This window comes from Sarcophilus harrisii, chromosome 4 (genome assembly GCF_902635505.1).
Source record: "Sarcophilus harrisii chromosome 4, mSarHar1.11, whole genome shotgun sequence".
Taxonomy (NCBI): domain Eukaryota; kingdom Metazoa; phylum Chordata; class Mammalia; order Dasyuromorphia; family Dasyuridae; genus Sarcophilus; species Sarcophilus harrisii.
The window spans coordinates 83,660,665-83,669,672 of record NC_045429.1 but is presented as its reverse complement, the minus strand read 5'-3'; positions in this window follow the sequence as shown (position 1 = coordinate 83,669,672).

The following is a 9,008-nucleotide window of genomic DNA, read 5'->3' as shown; positions in this document are numbered from 1 at the left end:
ATAAACTAAATTGAAACTAATATTTATTGAAATATAATTTTAAAAATCTAAAGGAAATGATAGGTCAAAAATACAAGTCAAGAAAATTATTTCTTCTTTGTATGGAAGGGGATGGAGTTCCCTCAAGTTCTTATTGAATGCTAAAGAAACTATTGCTATGGGGGAGCATTATTTGAGAATGAAAAGTTTTGAAATCAACAAAAAAGTAGGTTCTGAAGTATTTATTCCTTTTAGCTCAAAATTTTTGATGTTGTTATCTGTGTTTCATCATCAGTCTTTTGAATTGATATTGATCATTTAATTAATTTGAATTCTGATATATTTTTAGTATTTTTCTCATAGCACTGTGGTCATTGTTCTCATAGATTTATATGCTCTCTTTGTTCCACTTTCTTTCCTCTTTATCAGTCACACAAGTCTTCTCAAGTTCCAGTATTCATAATTTCTTATAGTTCAAAAACATACTAATATAGCCAAAGGAAGGGATAGATGGAAGAGAAACAGGTGACACTAAGAAAAAGATGCGGACTCAGGTTGCACTGTGTCTTTGAGTTTCAGAAATGGAAGAAGTATCAACAAAAGTCCTATTGTTTTTTTCACACCAGAACAATTTCCTGAAGAAGTCTCAGAAGTTATTAGGTTTGATGGAGGCTAGGATGGGGAATGCAGTTCTGGCTGAGACCTTTAAAATTTGTTTTTTCTATCGTTTATGTCACAAGCATGGAGGTTCTAGGCATTGGTTGGGACAGGCCAGATGAAACAAAAAATTAGATTGAGGTTCTAGAAGTTGCTTTAAAATGACAAGATGCACCTGGTAGCTAGGAACAAGGGACATTCCCAATGTCTAGAGTAGAAGTGTAAATAGAAATCTCTGTAGAGCCATCCTCTCAATCCTCCATTTAAGGAGGGATCCAGGGCAATAATCTCATTATTTCTTACTCGGTTGCGCTCGTGGACATTGTTATTCCCCTGCAACAGGTACCTTCCCTCTTCTCCATCCCCCCTTCAACTTTCATTTCCCTTTTTTTATTTGGTGTTTTCCTCTATTATATTGTGATTTTCTTGTTTTTTGCCTTTTGATTTATTCCTATCACTTAGCACAGTACCTGGCAGTTAGTAAATTCATAATAATGTTTATTGACTAATTGGCAGAGGTAGCTTCACTTCTAAGGTTTAGTTTAGTTGTTTTGGACTGTTGCTGTAACTCACTTGGCAGCTTTTAAAAGGGCAGAAATAGTTAAAAAAAAAAAAAAAAGGAAGCTGTTTGACAGAGCTGCTGCTTCTCAGATTAGAATCTGTAATACATTTTTTTTTTTTTTTGCTGGATCTTAGTTCATTTGCGTTTGGGTAAGTGCAAAGGATGTCTGTACCAGGATTTCCACTGTACCAAAGGATTGAGCTACATAAAATTTAAAATGTTTCTTCCAGTACTCCTAAAGTCTTTTCTTAGAATTTCCTCTAATTCTCCTGATGGTTTCATACTGAATCTTCTATTTCAAAGTTCCTGTAAGGCCAATGATGCTCTTTGGTCTCTCCTGTTTCACTCATAGTTTACTCCTATTTTTTCTTTCTCTTTATATCTATTGTCCTTGTGTCACAAATTCCTTCTAATAGCTCTTGAGGTCCCGTCTCTTTTCTTTCAACCCTAGGCAAATTCCTATTTCCATCTTTTAGTATTCTTTTCAATTTAACCAGACTGATGTAAAATCTGTTTTAATTTGAACTTTTATTAGCAGTAATTCAACAGTATTTTTATATGATTATTGTTATCTTACTTTTTTTTAATTTGAAACTACTTTTCTCATTAATTTCCCTCTTTCCTATTGGTGAATAGATGTTTTTATATTTGATTCAATTCCATACATACATAATATATTCATGCATACATACTATATATAATATCTTATCTATATAAAAGACATTTAATTAAAGGAGAGATTTTTTATCCCACTCAAAAATTTTTGTTTCTTTTTAAAAACTGTTTTTCTTTGTGCAAAAATTGCTAATTGTATCTAATCAAATTATTATTTTTTTTTACTCCAAACTTCTGTAAGGTTAAGAACTCTCTTCCTACTCAAAGAGCTAAGAAGTGCCTCTTTGTGTTCACATTTAGTTTTTTTTTAATCAAATGATTAGATCACATATCCAATTGGAGTTTATAGGAATATATAGTATAAGTTGCTGGTCTGTACCTACTTTCTGCCAAATTAATTTTTAACATTCTCAGCAGAAATAAAAAAAATGGAATACTTCCTTCAATGGTTTGTGTTTTGTGATTATCAGACACAGGGATATAGTGCTAAATTGCTTCTGAGTCTTGTTTACCTATTTTTTTCTACTGGGATTCAGCTTACTTCTAGTCATATTAATTTATCCAGACTAGAGATGTTCTCTCTTTTTGTTGAAACCAGTCTTGCAGTCAGAGTTGTTCTCATCCTAATTAAAATTACAATATTTTCTTACTACATTTTACATTTTTTCTCTGTCTTCTTCCATCCATCTTCCTCATTGTCTCTTTTTCATTTTTAATTTCTTTCACATAATCCTTTTTTAAAATCCCTTTATTAATGCATTATTAAATTAATTCATTGGGGCATATTCTCTAAATAAAAGTTGACATGTCAAAATAAGAATATTTTTCCTCTTTACTTCTGTTCTCATAAATCTTGTTGAATTTTGAAAATTCCATCAAAACTCTCCCCTCCATTAATATTTTTTCTTAAAGATTTCATACAAACACTTTTTTTATAATACCCAATTGAGTTATAGGGCTATCTTCTGGGGGTCAAAGGAAAATGACACCTGTGATTCTAGTAGGATAAAAATCTTCCTATGAAGAAAATATCTTTACCCATTCAAATCAGCATGAAGTTGGCAATTAATAGTTGTCTGGAGAGGGGCAACTAGGTGGTGAGTAGATAGAGCACCAGCCCTGAAGTCAGAAGGACCTACATTCAAATCTGGTCTCAGACACTTAACATTTCCTAGCTGTATGACCCTGGGCAAGTCACTTAACCCCAATTGCTTAAAAAAAAAGTTGTTTTTTTTTTTTTAAGAACGGGAGAATTGAGAAATTCTTTTATCATAAATCTGAAATGTATAATTATTCCACAATTATAAACTTTACAAATAAGGAACTTAGGATAGTGATACATTTTGTAAGGTATGGAATGACAGAATTTTAGAGGTACAACCTGAAAGACCCTGTAGTTCCAACTCATACCAGAAATAGTTGCCTCTGCATCAGATTGTAAAACAGGTCATACAACTTGGGAGACCTTCAGTTAGGAGAACTTGCTATATCCAGACGCAGCCCATTTCACTTCTGCTTAGTTCTAAGTGTTAGGCAATGTTTACCTATTTGGCTTTACTAAGCCAAAATTTGTCTTTATAACTTTCTGCTGATTGCTGCTAGTTTTCCTCTCTGAGAGCTGACAAAACAAATATAACCTCCCCCCCTTCCCTTCAAGTCATCCTTAAGTCTTTTCTGCCTAGGCTTACCATCCTTCATTTCTTTAATCAATCTAAGAGTCAGATCCTGACTTAAACCCAGGACTTGGATTAATATGATCTGATTCCACATCCAGACCTTCATTAACTAACCATTCTGACTCTTGAGGACCTTAGATTTTCTCCTATACAGCAAATGAGGGAGGTACATTCCTAATTAAAACATCCTTTGAAATACCACACATGACTATGTTGTTTTTTTACACATTTAACAATACAAAATAATGAATATCATAAACTTACTAAAATATCAGCGAAAGCAATGATTTTTAGCAAAAATCATTGGTTTTATCATACTCACCCTATCATAAGACTGGTGGCAAATAGCATTGTTAATTTCCCCTTCAAATGAAATACTTTTAAAGGCTGTCTCCAGCTCCCATGGAAATCATACCATAAGTGATACTTGACTCCTATTACCTCACCACTCCAGTGTTCTCTCACTTCACCAGTCTCCTGACTGCTTCAGCTTTGCAGATTTTCTGACCAACAAGAGAGAATAAACAGCTGTTCCTGTTCCTGTTTTCTTCTGTTTCAGAGATTTTAAAATGACTATGCTGTGTATTTTAAACTATGTTTACAATGTCTAGTTAGTATATTCTGTAGGTTATGTGAGTCAGGGTGATTGCTTACAAATCACAGTTGCTTAATGAGAAAGGAGAGGTGCAATATAAAGAACATAGAATAAAAAACATTGAATTTGGAGTGAGAGGCTGTAGATGAATTGTGTCCCTGCTAATTACAACCTGAGTGACATTAGGGTGTCATTAGTCTTAGGTTACTCATTTGTAAAATGTAATGTAAATGTAAAATGAAATGTAAAATGAAAAAAGTTAATCTATAAAAGTAGTGTTAAAGCGCTTAACTATATATACGATTTTTCTGGCTCTATTGCCCACATTAAAAAAAAACACATAGTAATATTATCTTTGGTTTATTGTTTTTATTTATTTTGTTAAATATTTCCCAATTACATTTTAATTTGGCTCAGACCAGTATTTGGGAATATGATGAGTTACATGTGGCTGGTAGATTTTCATCTGACACTTCTGTATTAGATGACTAATAAAGCTCTTAATTCTAGTTCTTAATTTATGAAACTATGATGTTCAAGATCTCTTCCAATTCTAGATCCTTTAATATTATGCCTCTAGGAACCAAACTAAATTGGATAGTTGGTACCTGGGACTATAAAAACCTCTCAAGATTCATATGCATGTGTAAGAAGTCAGGGAATTCCCTGTCATAAAGGCACAAAGAATGGAACAATCTTTCACCCTTTTCACCTGTATTCTTCTGTGATTTTGTGACTTATTTTCTCCATTCCTAGCCATTTCTTTTAACTCGAACTTTATCTCTACAAAAGGGTTTGGGGGACAGATAGAGTTTAAGAGAAAGGGAGAATGGAGTTTCAGTATAATTGAGTCTGTTCCTGACCCCATGAATGGTTTTATATCTCTTTTACCTATAACATTTCAGCCTTTAGAGATGGAGTTAATTTGCAAGCAAACTCTTGTTTCACAACTGTTGGATTTGCCTGGGTAATTTATTCAAATAGGTTTTTATTTTAATGCAGTATGCAAACAAACTTGAACAAAAGCAGTTTTGTGAATGCTTTCAAATAAGAAACTTGGCATTGTACAAAATAAATATTTGTTCTTAGTTGTGATCTAAAAATAACAAAATGAGATGATTCTAAAACCTATAGGAAGATTTAAAATGCCATGGGAATTAGATTTAGTTAATATGTCCTAATACAATATACAGTTGAATATTGAATACTTCAGAAAGCCATTTAATACACTCAGTTCAAATCAATTTGATAAGCATTGTTGAGGAATTTTCAAAAAAAAAAAAAAGAAAAAGTGAACATGTAAATCAACAAACTTGGGAACCAGTCATGAATGTTTGAAGAGTTCCTATTCTTTCTCCAAAACTAGCTTATCAGTTCAGTATTTCATTCTGCTTGTAGTGAAAAATTACTTATTTATCTGAAAACAATTTACACTGGAGAAGACCAAAATAGGCCAAAGCAAAATCTCATCTGCTGAGAGTCAAAAGTAATAGCTGTTATAAAAGATATAGAGGCCCTCTACTGTGTAAAGCTGTTTTTTTTTTTAAATCCATGGCACCAAACAGAAGAATATCTTCTGATTTAAAAAAAATAACTTAAAATGTTTTAAAAAGTTTCATTGTTTCCTTTTGCTTTTACATCACTTAGAGCTACTCCTCTAGTTAGTCAAAACATATTTAAGTGTTTATTTATGTGCCTGTTATGCCACTTCCTGAACTTATTCGGTGAATATTTTCTAAAAATAATGAAAGAGTTAAGCAAAACCAGTTAAACACAGGAACTGCATTAATTTCCATTAGCAGCATTAGATAGCTACTGTTCTCCACCTCCAAAATAAATGGAAAGAATTAATATGAGCTTTTTTCATTGCTTCTCTTGGTACTGATAGGTCACTATAATTATGCAGGATTCATCTTCATTTTAGCTCATTTTAAATTTGCATTACTGTAGTCATTGTGCATAACACACACATGTGTGTTTTTGGTTCTGCTTTCTTTCCTCAGCATTATTTCATGCAAGTTTACCCATGTTCCTCTGAATTCTTCAGATTCTTCATTTTCTAAAGCAAAATTCATTTTCAAATGGAGTGATGGTACATAGAATTGGAGAAAATGGGAAAGTTTATTAGGAAAACTGTACACTTGACTGTATGTTTTTTTAAATTTTCTTATAAATTAAAAAAACTTTTTATTTTTAACTTTAGAATACTCTAAAGGATCTCATACTTAGATGTGTTTGTTCTACATTCCTGTATTCTTACCTTGTGAAGTATCTTATTTAAAAGTATTGATTAAGGCACTTAATTAATGTTTGTTGAATTGAATCGCAGATCTAGAGAACAGGTTGGAATAAATCAAAGAATAAATATATGGTTCTCTAAGCACATTTTCAGTTACTATTTCAAGATTAGCTCCTCTTCTGGTTTCTTCATGGTGTTATCCTATCATTATTGTGGGCTATTCGGGTCAATTCTCTGATAATTTAGCTTCAACATTGGAATAAAATGAAATATTTGTAGATAATTAATAAAAGAAGATTTATTTAGCTATAAGAGCAAGGATAGGCATTAAAAATTTCTTGAGTGTATGAAGCTTCTTGAGGTTGCTTAATGTCGAGGAGATGAGAAAGTAGCAATAACATCTCAGCCCTTACTTAAGCTAACCAAGTTTCTTCTTCTTCTTCTTCCTCTTCCTCTTCCTTCTTCTCCTCTTCCTTCTTCTTCCTCTTCCTTCTTCTCCTCCTTCTTCTCCTTCTCCTTCTTCCTCTTCTTCCTCTTCTTCCTATTCTTCTTCCTCTTCTTCCTCTTCCTTCTTCTCCTCTTCCTTCTTCTTCCTCCTTCTCCTTCTCCTTCTCCTTCTCCTTCTCCTTCTTCTCCTTCCCCTTCTTCTTCTTCTTCTTCCTCTTCCTCTTCCTCTTCTTCCTCTTCCTCCTCCTCCTCCTCCTCCTCCTCCTTCTTCTTCTTCTTCTTCTTTAAAAAAATTTAATAGCCTTTTATTTACAGGTTATATGTTTAAGTAACTTTACAGCATTGACAATCGCCAAACCTCTTGTTCCAATTTTTCCCCTCCTTCCCCCGACCTCTTCCCCCAGATGGCAGGATGACCAGTAGATATTAAATATATTAAAATATAAATTAGATACACAATAAGTATACATGACCAAACCGTTATTTTGCTGTACAAAAAGAATTGGACTCTGAAATATTGTACAATTAGCCTGTGAAGGAAATAAAAAATGCAGGTGGGCAAAAATATAGGGATTGGGAATTCAATGTAATGGTTTTTAGTCATCTCCCAGAGTTCTTTCTCTGGGTGTAGCTGGTTCAGTTCATTATTGCTCCATTGGAACTGATTTGGTTGATCTTATTGCTGAGGATGGTCAGGTCCATCAGAATTGGTCATCATATAGTGTTATTGTTAAAGTATATAACGATCTCCTGGCCCTGATTGTTTCACTCAGTATCAGTTTCTGCTTTAATTAAAGGCACCCTATCATAAGACTGGTGGCAAATAGCATTGTTAATTTCCCCTTCAAATGAAATACTTTTAAAGGCTGTCTCCAGCTCCCATGGAAATCATACCATAAGTGATACTTGACTCCTATTACCTCACCACTCCAGTGTTCTCTCACTTCACCAGTCTCCTCACTGGTGTCTCCAGGCCTTTCTGAAATCATCCTGTTGGTCATTTCTTACCAGACAATAATATTCCATAATATTCATATACCACAATTTATTCAACCATTCTCCAATTGATGGGCATCCATTCATTTTCCATTTTCTGGCTACTACAAAAAGGGCTGCCACAAACATTCATGCACATACAGGTCCCTTTCCCTTCTTTATGATCTCTTTGGGATATAAGGCCAGTAGTAACACTGCTGGATCAAAGGGTATGCACAGTTTGATAACTTTTTGAAGCTAACCAAGTTTCAAGGAAAGTCTCAATAACGTTTAAGGAAAAACAAAACAAAATTATTTTAACTTTCATGGAGAGAGCAAGTAGGATATTGCTCTGACTATAATCATTATCCTTAATTTATTACTTAACTGTGGATATACCCAGGAGTACTGTGAGACTTAAATAAGATAATGAATATAAAGCACTTTGAAAAACTTAAAGCACTATATAAATGGCTTTTAATTTTGTTTTATTGTTATTATTAATTACTATCTTATTGTCACTAGGCTTCCAGTTTGGTAATGACTACATTCTCTGAGCCTTCTATTGTAGTCCTGTTGAGTTAAATGGATATTTATAGAAGAACACAGAAACATCTTGGTAAATGTTTAACAACTTTTCAGAAAAATTTCAGTCAGCTCTCTCAAGTCTTGCAGCTGGTTCCAGCAGACACCTGATTGTACTCTCAAGACCAGAACTAGAACCCTTTTTTCTTCTTTCTTTACTCTCTTTTAGTGATCTCAAGTTCCCATGGATTTAATTATTAGCTTTATGCTGATGACTCTCAGATCTATTTATTCAGCTTTAGTTTCTCTTCTGAGGTCCAATACTACATCTCTAATTGTTTCCTTGACACTTCAAATTTGAAGTCCTGTGGGCATCTCAAGAGTGTTGAAAACATACCTCAGTATATTGTCCCCAAACCCACCCCTCTTCTGAACTTCCCTGTTTGTTTCAATAATACCTCTGTTTCCTGTCACGTAGATGTACAACCTCATTGTCATTATTGATTTCTGAACACCTAGACCATTCCAGTCATTTGTCAAATCTTACTTTTTGTTTCCATGTTATCTCTTGCGACTGACTGTCAGTGTCTTTCCACTCATAGTCACGGTCCTAATTCAGTACTTTACAGCATTTCATTATCACCAATAGCTTACTAATTGATTTACCATTAAGTCTCTCCTCACTCTTCATGTATCAAAGTGATTTTTCTCACAGCTGAGGTCTGACTATGCTATTCC